This window comes from Narcine bancroftii, chromosome 14 (genome assembly GCF_036971445.1).
Source record: "Narcine bancroftii isolate sNarBan1 chromosome 14, sNarBan1.hap1, whole genome shotgun sequence".
In the NCBI taxonomy this organism is placed as follows: Eukaryota; Metazoa; Chordata; class Chondrichthyes; order Torpediniformes; family Narcinidae; genus Narcine; species Narcine bancroftii.
In genome coordinates this window covers 29,992,940-30,010,571 of record NC_091482.1, presented here as the reverse complement: position 1 = coordinate 30,010,571, position 17,632 = coordinate 29,992,940, and the positions used below count along the sequence as shown (strand labels likewise).

The 17,632-nt window shown below is 42.8% G+C and overlaps 1 long non-coding RNA gene across 3 annotated transcripts in view; it reads left to right on the top strand.

Annotated features, from left to right (window-relative positions):
• Nucleotides 1-6,415, top strand: part of LOC138749541 (uncharacterized) — a 72,775-nt gene extending 66,360 nt beyond the window's left edge. For all 3 annotated transcript variants that reach the window (XR_011348735.1, XR_011348733.1, XR_011348734.1), the window contains one exon: nucleotides 5,913-6,415. This is a non-coding gene — a long non-coding RNA (uncharacterized lncRNA). The remainder of the gene's footprint in view (nucleotides 1-5,912) is intronic.
• The last annotated feature ends 11,217 nt before the right edge of the window (nucleotides 6,416-17,632 follow it).

Sequence of the window (17,632 nt, the reverse complement as noted above, 5' to 3'; positions counted from 1 at the left end):
TCAATTGGGTTAAATGGGGCAACAAAGGCTCCTGAGCCGAAAGGCCCTGTGACCGAGCTGTATGTCTAAATATAATTTTTTTAAATTAAATGGGGAGACAATTCAAAAGCAGAGATCCAAAGGGATTTGGGAGTTCAACTACAGAACTTGCAAGTTGGATGAGTGCAATGTTAGAATTCATTTCAAGATGACTAGATTAGGATGTAATACTGAGGCTTTATAAAGTGTTGGTCAGTCCATATTTGGAGTATTGTGAGCAGTTTGGGCCCCATATCTAAGGAAGGAATGTTGCTGTTGAAGAGGATTCAAAGGAGATTTACGAAAATTATCGCAAGGTTAATTTAATGAGAGGATTTATAGATCTGAGCTTGCACTTGCTAGAGATTAGAAGAATGAAAGGAGATCTCATTGAAACCTGCTGAATATTGGAAGGCATGGATAGAGTAGATGTAGAGATAATGTTTCCAGTAGTGGGAGAGTCTAGGACCAGAGGGCACAGCCTCAGAATAAAAGGATGTCCTTGTAGATGAGAAGAAATATCTTCAACCAAAGGATGGTGAACCTATTGATAGGCTCTATCAATAACCACAGACTCATAGGCTGCTGGAACAATAGGCTTTAATGCACACAAGACTTTGGCTGGCCAAGATCCAGGACTGCCGGAAAGGTGGAGGTAACGCGACCTTTATGGCCAGGGCAAAAGGGGAGGAGACTTAAGGGATGAGTCATTAGTGGGTGGGCCAGCCTCATATATACAGTAACTGGTAGGGTCTATACAATGGAGGAAAACATATCAGTACACCTATGGAGTTCATTGGCACACACAGCAATGGAGGCCAAGCCATTGGGAATATTTAAAGCAGAGGTTGATATATTCTTGTTTAGGAAAGGTGTGAAAGGTTATGCAAAGAAGGCAGGAGAATGGAGTTGAGAGGAAAAATACATCCGCCATGATTGAAATGGTAGAGAAGACTTGAGAGTCTTAATTCTCCTTCTATGTCTTGAAGTCTTATGGAGTAATGGGAAATTTTATCTTCTGGTGCAACATCATCAATCATGGTGGAATGGCGTTTGACAAGATGGTCAGACAAGTGTTTCCATTGGCTCCTTGCACGCTGAAGATATCTGTTTTATCTGAGATTTAAAACATTTAGGATTTTTTAATTGATGTTTGTGCAGTTTATGGCTCCCATTACATCCTACCCAAGTGATTCAGATTCTGCTTTGAAATTTTGGCATTTCATTCCACTCAATGACTATAAACCGCTATTGAATTTAAGCCTAAATCCTTCATCCACAAGTGTTACAGTTTAGTGTGAAAGATAAAATGTGAGATTCTGCATGTTTAATCTTTCAGTTGAATTCGCTCATTAACTAAAACACAAACAAATGTTTCAAGCATTAAAGAAGAAAGTCTGCAGATGGTGGGATTGAGTTCAGTGCACAAACCTGCTGGAGAAACTCAGCCGGTCACACAGCATCCATAGGAATTAAAGAATAACCAACGTTTCTGGAAGGGCCCAGGGTTGAAACATTGGTTGCCATTCACTTCCTGTGGATGCCGTATGACCGGCTGAGTTTCTTCAGCAGGTTTGTGCACTGCAAATATTTCTGGCAATGTTCAAGGGTGAGCAAGTTCCAAAACTACAACGTTAAGTCAAATCTTCCTCCGATACAAGGCACTCACTAACCATCCACCCTGACTCTTAATTTTGAATCTGCACCTCTTCAAAATTCCAGATGGTTTCAGATTAAAGCGATCTTTGGTAATCTCTCAGTCAGATAAATTATATTCCAGTGGCATTAGAAGATTTGTTAATGCATCTGAGCAGATTTCAGTTAACAAAATAACTTATAGATGCTCCTTTCCTTACGATGGTCCAACTGACGATTTTCAAAGTTACAATAGCGAAATAGTTTATGATTAATTTTTTTTTCAATGTGGAATAAAAGGTATTCAACATTTAATTATAAAATAGGCTTTATTTTAGATACATTTTCCGAGCTGTAGGCTACGGTAAATGTTCTGAACACGTTTAAAGTAAGCGAGGCTAGGCTATGTTGTACAGTAAGTGCGATACTGTATTTACTGATAAACCCATCAGAACGTAACCCCACCATAAGTTGAGGAGCACCCATATTTGTGCACCTGTCCAGGCACATTGTCACTCTTAATACCACATGAACCACTTTGAAAAATCCTTCAATAGGTTTCACGTAGGAACTGAAAGGTTCATATAGCGATCATTCACAATCTGGCAGCCAATGTAACATTTTCTTCTTCTGATGCTCTTCCCACTCAATACTGATGAAGTTACCACGTTTTCTGCCATTTCATATACCTTCCAACACGTGAAGTTAATCACATCACCTTTCCCAATGCCCTTCGCTGTGTCAATACTTCCTTCACAGTGACCTTCCACCTTTTTTTTAAGTTAAAATAGGAAATGCTGCAATCCCTCAGCAGATCACATAAGATACTTGGCAAGAGGAGCAGTTAACATTATGGAACATCAGAATAATGGAAGGGTCTGGAGAGATACTACCAAATCTGTCTCTCCATATGCTCCTCCAAATCCATTGGCAGGATAGATAAGCCAACTTCAGTGCCCTCTCCCAGGTAATTATCCCAGTACTGAGGCCCTAATCACACCCTGGAAGGTTACATCAGGAAGTCTCATCACTTACATTCTTGATACCCAGACACATGCAGCACACACTTCTCCGAGCTCTGGTTCAACAGAAGGATAGAGAACACACTTCAAAAACATGCTCAAAGCCTCCCTGAAACAAGTATGTGCTAGTTGTGGGATCCCTGGCCCATGGCCAAACAAAAGGGAGAGGGAGCACCAGGATGGCACGAAGAACCTCAAATCCTGTCACCAGGAACGAGGTGCTCAGCGTGAATGGCAGAAGGAACATTCCAACTCCATCATTACCACCACCCATCCTGGCCAAGGAGAGTCTCCAAATTCCACATTGGCCACAAGTCATCCCAGGATCCATTTAAATGGATGGAAACAAGTTGTCTTCAAGTCAAGGGAATGCCTCTCCCATCATCAATGGACATTCTCAACAGATGTGCTTACCCAACAGGGGCCTGTGTTTTCTCTGCAGAAATGTTTCTATTCTTTTTCCAAAGTTTAAGTTTATTTGTCACAAAACACCTTGGGCAGTGAAAGGAGTGCTTCTGAACACAGACTGATAGCTATGTAAAGTGCACAATAAACAGAGTGCAGGATATTAATGAAAAATAAGACCAATCAAGCAAGGGCATCATGAGAGCTCTGCTATGGGGTTCATTTGGGAGCCTGTTTTTAAACTTTCACACCCGTTCAACCCGATAGGATGTGATGGGTCTTTCAGTAAGTTGGCTGCCATTCTTACACAGTGGGAGATGTCAATGGAGTCCATGGAGGTTTAAAATTTTAAAATTTAATTTTGTGTTAATTTTAAGTTTAGACATAGAGCACGGTAACAGGCCACTTTGGCCCATGAGTCCATGCTGCCCAATCACACCCAATTAACCTGCAACCCCAGTACGTTTCAAATAGTGGGAGGAAATTGCAGAGGAAACTCTAGCAGGCATGGAAAGAACATACAAACTCCTTAGAGAATGCATAGGATTTGAATCCCGGTCCCAATCGCTGGCACTGTAACGGCATTGTGCTAACCGTTGTGCCAGTTGTGTCACCCCAAGGCATGGACATCTTGTTTCAAGATGGTGGTGCCTATGCTGGGTAGCCTACTATGAAGGAGGGAGCCATGGACCAGCGCAGTGCACCAGAAATGGTGAGGAAAAGCCTGGGAGATGACCCTTCTGGGAAGATGACCACAGCAGTAGACCAGGGGAAAGTTCAGTCAGTGAAGGACCCACAGAGGATGCAGGCTGCTGCCGACTGGCTCATGGGGACCAGATATTGGAATGGGATTCGAAAGGGTGCTGAAGGCAATGAGGGCTCCCAATGGCCCTCAGGCACTGAAGGTTTCCTGAAGGTATCAGAAATTTGGATTTGGAGCTCTGGCTGCCAATGGTTCGAAAAGTGATCTGTGCAGCCAAAGGGGCTGCAGGGGCACTGGAGGCGAATCCTTGGATCCTCTATAGATGACACTTTTCTTATTCTTATATATCCTAATTTCAAAGTGTCATCTTCCAAGGCATGAGCTATGATATTCCGAATTTAGATCTGTGTCATTTCAAACTCTCCAGCTGTTACTTTATGCAGCCATAATTCATTGATAAAGCGGATGAACATTTTGCATAACTTTGCATTAAGACTTTCATAATGATGAATAACAAAGCATTTACTGTATAATGATACAAAAGATATGTGGAGATACTAGCTTAAAAAAAATACAAAAACTTTAAAGAGATACACAAAAAGGTATTTAATGAGATGCAAAACTATTCAAAGAAAATTTTTTCTTACGCTCACGTTTCCTTCAGGTCTGGTTGAATAATGAGAAAGTCGTTAGTCGGGTGGATATTACGACATATTACATCATAGTTACTATGGTAACACGATGAACAATAGATCTCTTAAAGAGCAGGCACAAAATTAACTAAGAGTTAAAAAATACAAGGTTTTAACCTTTACACCCTCAGTGTGTCTGGAGGTTCTCTCTTTTGCTTCTCCTTCTCTTAATGTTGAGGGTAACTCTTTCTTTGCAGTCGCTCATGTACATTGCATTTTTTAAAATGTGACAATGATCTAGATGATGGGGTGGTGAATTGGATTAGTAAATATGCAGACGATACTAAGATAGGTGGAATAGTGGATAATGAAGAAGGTTTTCAAGGATTGCAGAGGGATTTGGGCTGCTTAGAAAAGTGGGCTGAAAAATGGCAGATGGAATTTAATGCTGATAAGTGTGAGGTGCTTCATTTTGGTAAGAAGAATCAGAATAGGACATACGTGGTAAATGGGAGAGCATTGATGAATACAGAAGAGCAGAAAGATTTAGGAGTAACGGTACATCGTTCCCTGAAGGTAGAAACTCACGTGAATAGGGTGGTGAAGAAGGCTTTTAGTATGCTGGCCTTTATCAATCATTGCATGGAATATAGGAGTTGGGAGGTGATGTTGAGATTGTATAAGACGTTGGTGCGGCCTAATTTGGAGTTCTGTGTGCAGTTCTGGTCGCCTAATTATAGGAAGGATATAAACAGAGTGGAGAGAGTGCAGAGAAGGTTTACCAGAATGTTACCTGGGTTTAAGCATCTAGAGTATAGGGAGAGATTGGACAGATTAGGTCTTTATTCTTTGGAGCATAGAAGGTTGAGAGGGGATTTGATAGAAGTATTTAAGATTATGAAAGGGATAGACAGAGTGGATGTGGATAGACTATTTCCGTTAAGAGGAGGAAAGATTAAAACAAGAGGACATGAGTTAAGAATTAAGGGGCAGAGGTTTAGAGGTAACATGAGGGGGAACTTCTTTACTCAGAGAGTGGTAGCCGTGTGGAATGAGCTTCCGGGAGAAATAGTGGCGGCGGAGTCAATTGTGTTATTTAAGAAAAAGTTGGACAGGTATATGGATGAGAAGAAGATGGAGGGTTATGGGCATTGTGCAGGGAGGTGGGACTAGAAAGGGGTGTTTGGTTCGGTGTGGACTAGAAGGGCCTAAAGGCCTGTTTCCGTGCTGTAATTGTTATGTTATGTTATGACAATACAAGAAAGGTTTGCAGATGCATATCCCAACTTGAACATGTCTCCTGCATTGTTGCTGTGGAAAGTCTTGCCAATACTTTCTTGATGTTGGTAACCCTTTCTGGTTCACAGATCTGTGAATAACTAGAAGCATCAGGAGTTGATGTATTTGCTGTGATTTTTACCTGAAATATGACCAGAGCTTTACTTCATTAAGCAAATGCATTCATAGATAATCTACTGTAATCAAATGTTTGTCCAGTTGACAGGTCATTGAACACTTAAGGACGATCAAATTATTCTGCTCCAGCCAAAATCTCAAACCTTTAACCAGAAGTGAAGAAGGTGAACGACTGGAAATTGCAGACGAGTTTGGGAACAAGGAAGAATATTTGTAAAAGCAACAAAATCTGACCAAACAAACCAGGTAATGGTACTACTGAGTATGCCCTGGGAGTTTTTCTGCAGACGTTGAAGCTATCTTTGCTGACAGGATCAACAATGCTGTTCTAACCTTTGCAACAGAAACTCGCCTTCAGATGGGGGATGGCGCAATGAGACTGGAAGTGTAGTCTCTTGAAAAGGATCCTCAGTGAATTATAAGGAGCAATATTTTTGTCATTAGAGGACAGGCAGGATAGTGACTGGTTGTGACTGTTGCTGGATTGTGAAGTTGAGCAGTCACTGATGAATAGAATTATCAGTAGCATCATGTGAGACTTTGTGCTGAAATAATATTAATAAAAACCGTTTGTTACAGTGTTTCATCTTCTCTTCTGACCCTTTTCATTCCCATATTCTTAATGCTAACATTAACCTTGACTTCTGGCTCCATCCCTTTTCCCCTAACGTTCTGCACCCTTTCCATGATGTCCTTTAACCTGACATCAGATAGGCTGCACCATTTCATCAGATGCAAGGATCGACAATGAGATAGACAACAGACTCGCCAAGGCAAATAGCGCCTTTGGAAGACTACACAAAAGAGTCTGGAAAAACAACCAACTGAAAAACCTCACAAAGATAAGCGTATACAGAGCCGTTGTCATACCCACACTCCTGTTCGGTTCCGAATCATGGGTCCTCTACCGGCACCACCTACGGCTCCTAGAACGCTTCCACCAGCGTTGTCTCCGCTCCATCCTCAACATCCATTGGAGCGCTCACACCCCTAACGTCGAGGTACTCGAGATGGCAGAGGTCGACAGCATCGAGTCCACGCTGCTGAAGATCCAGCTGCGCTGGATGGGTCACGTCTCCAGAATGGAGGACCATCGCCTTCCCAAGATCGTATTATATGGCGAGCTCTCCACTGGCCACCGTGACAGAGGTGCACCAAAGAAAAGGTACAAGGACTGCCTAAAGAAATCTCTTGGTGCCTGCCACATTGACCACCGCCAGTGGGCTGATAACGCCTCAAACCGTGCATCTTGGCACCTCACAGTTTGGCGGGCAGCAGCCTCCTTTGAAGAAGACCGCAGAGCCCACCTCACTGACAAAAGGCAAAGGAGGAAAAACCCAACACCCAACCCCAACCAACCAATTTTCCCTTGCAACCGCTGCAATCGTGTCTGCCTGTCCCGCATCGGACTGGTCAGCCACAAACGAGCCTGCAGCTGACGTGGACTTTTTACCCCCTCCATAAATCTTCGTCCGCGAAGCCAAGCCAAAGAAAAGAAGATAGGTTGTAACTACTGTGAAAGCCATGTTGACTATTGCTGAAATGCCTCTCTGGGAGAAGAGAGCCAAAGCATGCATCATATCGGCTTAAATACATTTTCTTCCCCGCAACCATCAGACTCCTGAATGAACCCCATAACACACCTCTCATGCTGCCCTGCGAGGTGCTAACTGATTTTCCTTTCATTGTAACCTGTACTGCTCTATATACAGCTGTATGGTTTGTTTGCAGAATAACCTTTCTCACAGTACGGGCTATTTTGTGACAAATAAACTTCAAGTAAACACTTGTCCTCTCTTTTTCAAATGCTGACTGAGCTCTTGTGTTCTATGGGCAACAGTTCACCTGGTCACGTGCAGGGTGGGAGTCGGCCTCTGAGTGCACGGCCTGAATTGTCTCACAGGCAAAATCTGTCATTTGGAAGATTGTAACTGAGCCCAGTTAACACAAGTATGAGTGCACAATGTTCACATTAGCGAAAAGGACAAAAGGTTTTGATGCGCTATTTTTGATGATGAAATCAAACAGCTGAACAACCATGAAATTTAATGGAGCAGATCAACATTTCCAATAGCAATCATGACAATTCCAACTCAAGTCCAAAAACACAGCAATACAATAAAGCAACTTGATGCCATCTGCTGAGGGCAGTAAAAGTCAAGTAAATGGCTTATTCTTTCTATTTAAAAAAAAATTGCAGGAGATAATCACATTGACGCTGGGCCAGAAGAAATGCTGATGTTCACGATGAAATAAAACTCAACAAAGGTGCAGATCACTTCTGCCATTCTTGCAATTCTCAAAGGTTACCGGTGGATGATCATTTGTCCAAGGTGCTCATTGTCACAGCCTAATATTTTAGTTTCAAAAAACATTTCTGTTTCAATGGCTTTGTGAAGTAAGGCATTGTGTGCATGTTTAGTACACACAAAAGCACCGGAGAGACTCAGCAGGTCAAGCAGCGCCCATCGGAAGGCAGTTGACTTCTCATATCTGAGCCCTTCATCAGGAAGGCCAAAAATCAGGTGGATGGGTGGTGGGAGGGGAGCTAATAGGTGGATATAGGTGGGAGAATAGAAGAGGCTGAAAATTGATGGGGGAGAGGGCTAAGAAAGACTCTAATAGGAGAAGGGAGGGAAGGGGGTGAAGAGCTGGAGGCAAGGAGATAGAGAGGCCGGGGCAAGGGGATAGCAGAAATTGGAAAAGTTGACTGATGCTGTCTGCTGATGGAATATGAGATGTTGTTCCTGCAATTTATGGGTGATCTCAACTTGACAGTACGTGAGGCCATAGACAGACATGTCAGTGTGGCAATAGGGTGAGGAATTGAAATGGGATATCCTTACTTTTGCAGCGGACAGAGCAAAGGTGCTCCACAAAGTGATCTCCCAGTCTGTGTCTTGTCTCCCCATGTAGAGGAGGCCACCTTAATTCTGTTACACATTGTGCATTAGTTGCTGCCTTGTAATTCTCACTCTGTGTTCTTGAGAGTGGTTTCATTTTTTGTATTGTCAATTCCCGAAACAGTGCCCACTATAACAAAATTTTCATTTTAGATTTTAGCCCCATTGTAAAGATGTTCTTTTATCTACCTAGTAAATCTTTTACTCCAGCAATAGTTCGTGCAATATGAACAACAAAACCATTTGAGGCTCTTACAAAACACTTTGAGATAGCTTCACTGCCACCAGAGACACTTCATATGTAGATTAGTGATAACCAAGGTAGTTTATCCAATTGTATTTCTGCAATCTTTGCACAATTCCACAGGACGTTCATTTGTTAATGTAACTCTAGTCTAACCTCTTCAGATAAAATTGTCAATTTACACGAGTTTTTATTTCCTCTGGAGAAAGGAAACAGGCATAGATAATTAACCTAAAACAGCAATGAATCACACAATAGCCACAGCTGAATGATACCAAAATCAAACGCAGTCATTATTGGGAAGCACTGGATATTTCAGACCTCGCATGAATATAATCTGCTGCGATGTAAATGGGTTGTTATACTTGATGATGTATTTAGTTCTTGGGGAGTGAAAGGGTGTCAGTGACTTTGGCATCATTTTGCTGCCAACCTGCTTCGCTCATAGATCCGCTGCTGACTGAAATTGTTCTTGTTTTAGAAGTGATTAAATATTATGCATAATTTTTTGATAAGCATTGGTTTGTCTGTCGATGTGAAAAAGGGAAAGGAACAAAACTGCATTTGTAAAGTGACTTTTCTCGCTACAAGCCTACAAGAAGTGTAATGTTTGTTAATAACAGGGAGTTGTGATTATTACTGTCAGTGACATGAGGAATGGACTGCTTAACAAAGTCTGGCATTCTGAGGTCATCTCACATTTTCCTGACAGTTTTTTTTGTTAAGCTCTATTTAATAGAAGCATCTAGCTCCATTATTAAAATGACAGTCATTTTCTTGACTAATCATGCATTTGTTGAATAGGAAAATTTACTGCAAAAATGAATTGCTTTTCAATAATGTTATGAATAATTAAATGGTAGATGTTGCATCATTTGCATGGATACTTACAGGTCATGTGATTGGTATAGTAGATCTCTAATTGGACTTGAATCAGAAGGAACTAAACCATTGGTTTCGGCACTGGCTTCTGCCGTGATTCTCATCAATCTCTGCACTTTATTCAACTTTCAAATAAATTTATTTAAAACATCAAGCTCTGTGGGTGACCAACAGCAGAGCAACCCACATGTGTGGAAACTCAATTTTAAATGTTTGGAAATGAAATAAAGGCTGCACCAGGACTATTGTTATGTGTCATTTCGCCACTGACTTGTTGAGCATTTCTGCATGAGGGCAAACTGCAGATAATTTACTACCTTAGGGCCAGGAACATACACCAATGATGTAACATAACTAGGAAAAGCCCCTTCGTGGTCTTGATCCACCTGAGAGGAGTTGCAGTGGGAGAAACAAGGCTCTACTGTTGCTTCGCTTTTTCTAACTGGCAGTTGCAACAAGCATTGAATTCCCATGACAGCACGGATTATTGATCATCCGTGATGAGGTGCTTCATCAAGTGTGTTCAGGGGTATATTGGGTATACTCTCCTCTTTACACCAGACGCAACTTTGACCCATTATACTGTTAAGGGAACCTTTTTCCATGACTTCTTCTCACCTTGCCTCTAATTAAGTCTTGGTTCTTGTATTATCTTGATTAATGTATCTCAAGCTCTCAGATTAAAAGGGGGATTCTCCTGTTTTGTCAATTAAATGAACACAATTACATAGCTGTGCTCCCTCCAGAGATGGCTGGTCTGTAATATGCCGTTACTAATATGCTGAAGCACACACACCCGAGAGTTTTAAACTGCCAGAGTATCATTGAGTAAGTGATTCATTTTTCATGTATCTGTTTAATTTGTTGTCATCTTTGTTTAAATGGTAAATGTTGGAGTATTTATGCTTTTCACAACATAAGGATATCCCAAAGCACTGTACAGCCAATAAAGGACTGATGAAACAAACTCATTGTTCTTCATTAGTAGCAGACAATTTGCACAAAGGAAACGGTCAAGAACAGCAAGAAGATAATAGCTATACTTCAAGAATAACTTCCATTCTTTAAATTTAGACATAGAACACGGTAACAGCCCTTTCAGCCCATGAGCCCATGCCACCCAATTGCACCCAATTGACCAACATTCTCTGGTACGTTTTGAATGGTGGGAGGAAACCAGAGCCCCCGGGGTAAACCCATGCAGACACATGGGAGAACATACAAAATCCTTGCAGGCAGCCCGGGATTCGAACCCCAGTCCCGATCGCTGGCTATGTAACAGCATTGTGCTAACTGCTACGCCAGCCATGCCGCCCTTTGCCTTGAAATTGAGTGAGCATATGAAGATTCAGTTCAACATCCCCCCCCTGAAGGATGGGCAGTGACCTCAGTCCAGCAGTGAACTGTCAGCGTATTATGTTTCTTTGTTGTGTGAAGTTTCTAGTTGCGAAGTAATCAGGGTTAGTTACAGAGAAAATCCCTCATCAAAAGTTACAATAGCCCAAAAGAGAGTGAGAACAGCAGGGTTAGACAGAGCTAAAGACAAGACAAGAAATTAACTGATTGAGGATTCATCTCTGTTCATGGACTAACATTTTCTGGAAGATTTCATCTGCCAGAATTGACATTAATGGTTCACGATACCACTTTACAAGTTACCATTTCTGGCTCAGGTGAATAACCAAGTTATAGTTTTTTTTCTCTCTGAACACAGGGATTTGCACAAGATATGAATGCGTTATTTTTCAGTGACATTTCGAACCCTGAAAGTGAAGAATTGGCTACTATCTCAGATGGTTGGATGCATTGCAATACTTCATTGTTTTTCACTATGTGCAAAATTCTCACAGCCCCTTATAACACAATGTTACTCAGTGCCTTTCTGTAGATAAATCTGAGGAGAGAGCTCAAAACTGTAAAGAAAACTCTAGTTGCAATTCCTTACTCCAGAAGATTTCAAAAACAGTGGTCGACTTGCTTGATTGTAGTAATCCATTGATTCTAATGCTCTTTGGGATAATATGAATGTTACATAAAAGGTGTTGTATAAATTCAGACATTTATTCTTTTGTAATTGTTCTTTTCTGAAATGACTAACATGAGGGGACCTAGTTTTAAGATGCTTGGGAATAAGTCAAGGAGGGATGCAAGATGGAGAGACGGGGCTGAATTTGTCAGGTGGGTTCCAGAAAAATTCCGTACGCAGTATGTGGGCCAGCTGACTAGAGAAGAGGCCATACTGGATCTAATTCTGGGTAATGAACTTGGTCAGGTGGAGGACCTATCAGTGGGTAAGTATTTTGGTGAGAGTGACCACATTTCCCTGAGATTTAGCATAGCTATAGATAAGGATTAAAGCAGACAAATGGGAAAGTGTTTAAATGGGAAGGGCTAATTACATTGGGATGAGGGACCAGTGAGAGTAAATTGGAAACAGATGATTGAAGCTGAAAGTGCAGAACTAATGTGGAGTAAGTTTGGGGATGACGCGCTGGGTTCAGGATAGGTTTGTCCCTTTGGGACAGGGAAAAGGCATCTGTAGTTGAAAAAGATGACACAGCTCGTCAAGAGGAAGAAGGAAGCATACATTAGATTTAGGAAACAGGAAGGGCTCATCAGAAGTATATGGTAGCCAGGAATGAGCTTAAGAAAGGAGAGCTCAAAGGTGGCATGAGAAAGTCTTGGCATGTAGGATTAAGGAGAATCCCAAAGCGTTCTATGCCTATGTGAAGAACAGAAGGATGACGAGAATGAAGGTGGGGCCATTAAAGGAGGCAACATATGCCTAGAGGCAGAGGAGGTTAGGAAGGTCCTAAATGAATACTTTTGCTTCACTATTCCCAAGAGAACTTAAGAGTGTGGATGAGCAGAGGGACCTTGAGATCCAAACCCGTACATCCCTCAAGGTCACCACACAGGTTGATAGGATAGTTAAGAAGGCCTATGGGATGTTTGGCTTCATTAATAGGGGGATTGAGTTCAAGAGTCGAGAGGTCATGTTGCAATTCAGTTCTTGTCACCTCATTATTGGAAAGATTTGGAACCTGGATGTTGCCTGGATTGGGAAACAAGACTTATGAGGCAAGGTTAGCAGAGCTGGGACTTTTCTCTTTTGAGTGTAAACAGATGAGAGAGACAACAGAGGTCTACAAGATTATGAGAGGCATAGAAAGGGTGGACAGCCAGCACCTTTTCCCAGGGCAGGAATAGCAAACACGAGAGGACGTATGTACAAAGTCAAGGAGCGGAGACATCATAGATCCAGAGACGTAGAACATTACAGCACAGAAACAGGTTCCTTCAACCCTTCTAGTCTATGCTGAACCATTTTTTTTCCTAGTCCCACTGCCCTGCACCCAGCCCATAGCCCTCCATACCTCTCCCAATTCTTCTTAAATGTTAAAATTGAGCTTGCATTCACCACTTCATCTGGAAGCTCATTCCACACTCCCACCACTCTCTGTGTGAAGAAGTTCCCCCTCACATTCCCCATAAATGTTTCCCCTTTCACCCTTAACCCATGTCCTCTGGTTTGTATCTCACCTACCCTGAGTGGAAAAAAGCCTATCTACATTTACTCTCTCTATCACCTTCATAAGTTTAAATACCTCTATCAAATTTCCCTCATTCTTCTACACTCCAGGGAATATAGTGCTAACCTGTTTAACCTTTCCCTGGAACTCGGTTCTGAAGTCCAGGCAACATCCTAGTAAATTTTCTCTACACTCTTTCAGAATCAGAATTTATTGTCATGAACAAGTCATGAAATTCAGTGGTTTGCAGCAGCGTCATCGTGCAAACATTCATATTATAAACTATCCTACAACATTACTGTACAAAAATTAAAATAATAGTGCCCAAAAGTAAGGCAGTGTCTTTGGTTCATTGATTATTCAGGAATCTAACAGCAGTGCCGCTCCAGCATCTCCTTGTCATTTTTGGTGAGCTCCGGTACCTTAAAAATTAGCACTGCACCCCTGAGCAGCGGGAAGGAAGCTATCTTTGTGTCACTGAGTGATCGTCTTTAGGGACCTGTACCTTTTTCCCAATGGTAGCAGAGTGAAGAGGGCATGGCCTGAGTGTGTGGGCCTTTGAGGATAGATGCTGCTTTTTTAAGACACCGCTTCATGTAGATGGAACCCCAGTGGCACAGCGTTTCTTAGAGCTGCAGATGGAGTCAGGACACCGGAGGGAAGATTGGGGCTCCCCACCGGGCGATGGGGGCGCCGGCCGCCGGCCGCCCTGCGCCTTCCCACCGGACCAGCGACGGGTGCCCGGAGTACACGTGGAGAGTGAGGCTGATCGGGCAGGTAGGGTGGAACCCCCCGCCAATCTTGGGAGTGGCGTTGGCTGGATCGGGATTAGCCATGCTCACCTGCTCCTCCACCGCTGACCGGGATCCCAGCGCGGTCCTGAGCGCGGAGACTGCCCTGGAAAGGTCCTGGGACACTGGCACAGAAAGAAGAGCAGGGTCCGTAGAACATTACAGATCAGAAACAGGCCCTTCGGCCCTTTGACTCTACCTCGTGAAAACCCAACACTGGAGTAACTCAGCGGGTTAAATCGTATCCTTTATCCAGCAGAGAGGTACCTGACAATGTTTGGCCCTTGATCCCCCTCATCAATGTATGAGCGAAAGTCTGTGGTTTTCGTAAAAACACCAGAAGGGAGAAACTCAGCAGGTCAAAGGGGGTCCGGGAGAAACTCAGCAGGTCAAAGGGGGGGTCCGAGGGAAACTCAGCAGGTCAAGGGGGGTCCGGGAGAAACTCAGCAGGTCAAGGGGGGTCCGGGAGAAACTCAGCAGGTCAAGGGGGGTCCGGCAGAAACTCAGCAGGTCAAGGGGGGTCCGGGAGAAACTCAGCAGGTCAAGGGGGGGTCCGGCAGAAACTCAGGGGGGGCCTGACCTCGCCAGGACTGTTGCCCACTCCCCCTCCCTGCCGCAGGTTGACCCGCGACTCACGGTGACGGGGCCGCTGATCCACCGAGATGCCGCCCTGCAGCGAGAGCCGATGCCCCCGCACTGTCGTTGTCCAACCCGATCGCCCGCAAACCCCGTCCTCCCGCACACAGGCCTGACTAAGTATTATGAACTTTAATCTCAGGATAAAACGATCTTCCAATAGTTTCATGTCACAGTGATAAATATATTCCTGGTTAAAAATGGTCCTGCACCTGGATACAAGCTCATTAGGCATAAAACTTGAAAAGTGTGTAAATCAAAGGATATCTGTACCAATGGAAAAAGCGCATGGCAAATAACCCTGCTAGAGTTCATGCCCACAATCAGTCACCCATTGGATTGCTTCAGGAATCATGTTATTCTCCCACATTCTCAATAGCCCTCAGATTTTACTATTCGACAGCACACTAGCAACATTTGACAAATCCTCTATAGAGAAATATTATTTATTGAATATTTTATTTCTCATTTGTTAATGCTTCTGGAAAGAGTTTATCCAAAACTATTATTAAACATTTATTTTAATAAGAAAAAGTTTAACATTACATATGTTGAAAGAAGAGAAAACATGGAGATGTTGTTGAAAATTTTCAATAAATATTTAGTTCGGCCCTCGACTTAGTCCAAGTTTTTAATTTTGGCCCTCCGTGAATTTGAGTTTGACACCCCTGCTGTATGTCCTTTCTTGGTTTGTCCTTCCAAAAAGCAACACCTCACACTTGTCTGCATTAAATTCCAGCTGGTCCAGATCCCTCTACAAGATTTGAAAACCCTTTTTGCTCCACAGTGCCTCAAATCATAGTGTCTTATGCAATTGTGGGAAACTCAGGAGTAAGTTTTATCTGCAGAGTGTTGTTGGTGCCTGGAATACCTTGCCAGGGATGGTGATGGAGGCTGAAACATTAAGGACATTTAAAATACTCTGAGACAGGCACATGGGTGGAAGAAAAATAGAGGGTTACGGGGTAGTGATGGTGCAGTATTTTTTTAAGGAATATGTAGGTCGGTACAACATTGAGGGCCAAAGGTCCTGTATTGGGCTGTGGTGTTCTATGTTCTATTTTCTATGTGAGGTTTTCACACAGTGAGTGGTGGATGCATGGAATGCATTGCCGGCAACAATGGTGGAGCCAATAGGATCTTTGAAGAGACCTTTAGATAGATACATGGAACTGAGAAAAAATGGAGGATTATGCAGGAAGGAAATTCTAGGCAGTTGTTAGAGTTGGTCATTAGGTTGGCACAAGTCTGTGGGCTGACGAACCTTTATGTGCTAAAACAGTGGTTTTCAAACTGCCCCTCTAAACTCATATTCCACCTTAAGCAATCCCTATGCCATAAGTGTTCTGTGATTAGTAAGGATTGCTTAAGGTAGAATGTGAGTTTAGGGGGGCAGTTTGAAAACCACTGGTCTAAAATATGAAATACTCTGTTTCCATCATAGACTTCAGCAAATAATTCATAATTGGTGTCCAATTACTTGCATACTGGTTTAATTGTAACTTTTTCTTGAACTCCTATGTTTACCTTAAATACCTGTCCATGAACTATTTTGCCATCCTTGTTAGTAGAAGTCAGCTTTGAATTTTGAGGCCAAGCACAGTTTTGCGAACCGATACATTGACCATTCTTTATCTCCCATGATGCTGCTTGACCCGCTCTGAGTTCCATCAGCATGGTGTAATTGGGTGGTGAGTGCTCATGGGCTGAACAGGCCGTGTTACCCTGCTGCATCTTGAAATTAAGTAACATTGAAATTGTATTTAGCTTCCCTTTGCAGTCTCCTGCGTACCTCCAGTTTTGAAGACTGTAACAAGATCATTCCTTAACTGAGAAAAAAGAAACAAACATTTTAAATTTGAATGTAAGAAGGTGGTCTGAACAATCATTTGGAATGATGAGGATGTGGACTCCCTTAGCAATTGGGAAATGTAAGTCTGTAATGAGGGGTGTACATAGGGACCAGGACATGGAATTTTTCATGTTTGACATATGTATAAATTATTTAGCTGAGAATGCCTACGGTTCGATAAAATAAAAACTGGGGAAGTTGTAGATAGCAAAAATGGTCGTCTAGACACACAAAGGAAGATATATTACCCATGACTGTGTAGCCAAGGTTAGCACCAACTCGATCTGCAAATTCACTGTCATTGGCCACATAATGTGTCAGATGACAGAATCTAACTGGGTGGTGCCAGAGCAACAATCTTACTGAGGAGGGAAAGGCGGAGGGACCAGGGTCCAGTCTGCATTGATGGGACGGAGGTGGAGTGAGTCAGAACCTTCATGTTCCTGGGTCCATATTTCAGAAGAGCTCTCCCGGAGCCAGCGCATTGAGGCAACTCTGACGAGTCTGAGGCGATTTGGCATGTCACAGGATACTTTATCAAACTTCTACAGATGCACTGTGGATAGTATTCTAACTGGTTGCATTACAGCCCAGTGTGGGAATTCAACTGCTCAGCAACACAGAAGTCTACAGAAGATAGCAAATCATAGCGAAATCCTTCACATGCTCTGGTCTCCCACATTCCTGCTGCCTCAGGAAGACAGCCAACATCATAAAAACTTCCATCATCTTGGTCACAAACTCTTTCCACTGCTACCTTCAGACAGAATGGACAGGAGCAGCACCTCCAGGTTCAAGAACAGCTTCTTTCCAACTGCGATCGGACTCTTGACCCTCCCCTTGCTACACTAACCAGAGAGTCCTCTGGCACCACAAAAGGGCTGTTGGCTCCTTGCAAGTCGCCTTTTATTTGCCCTATCATATTTCTTTATTATCTCTTTGAATTGAATGCAAATAGTT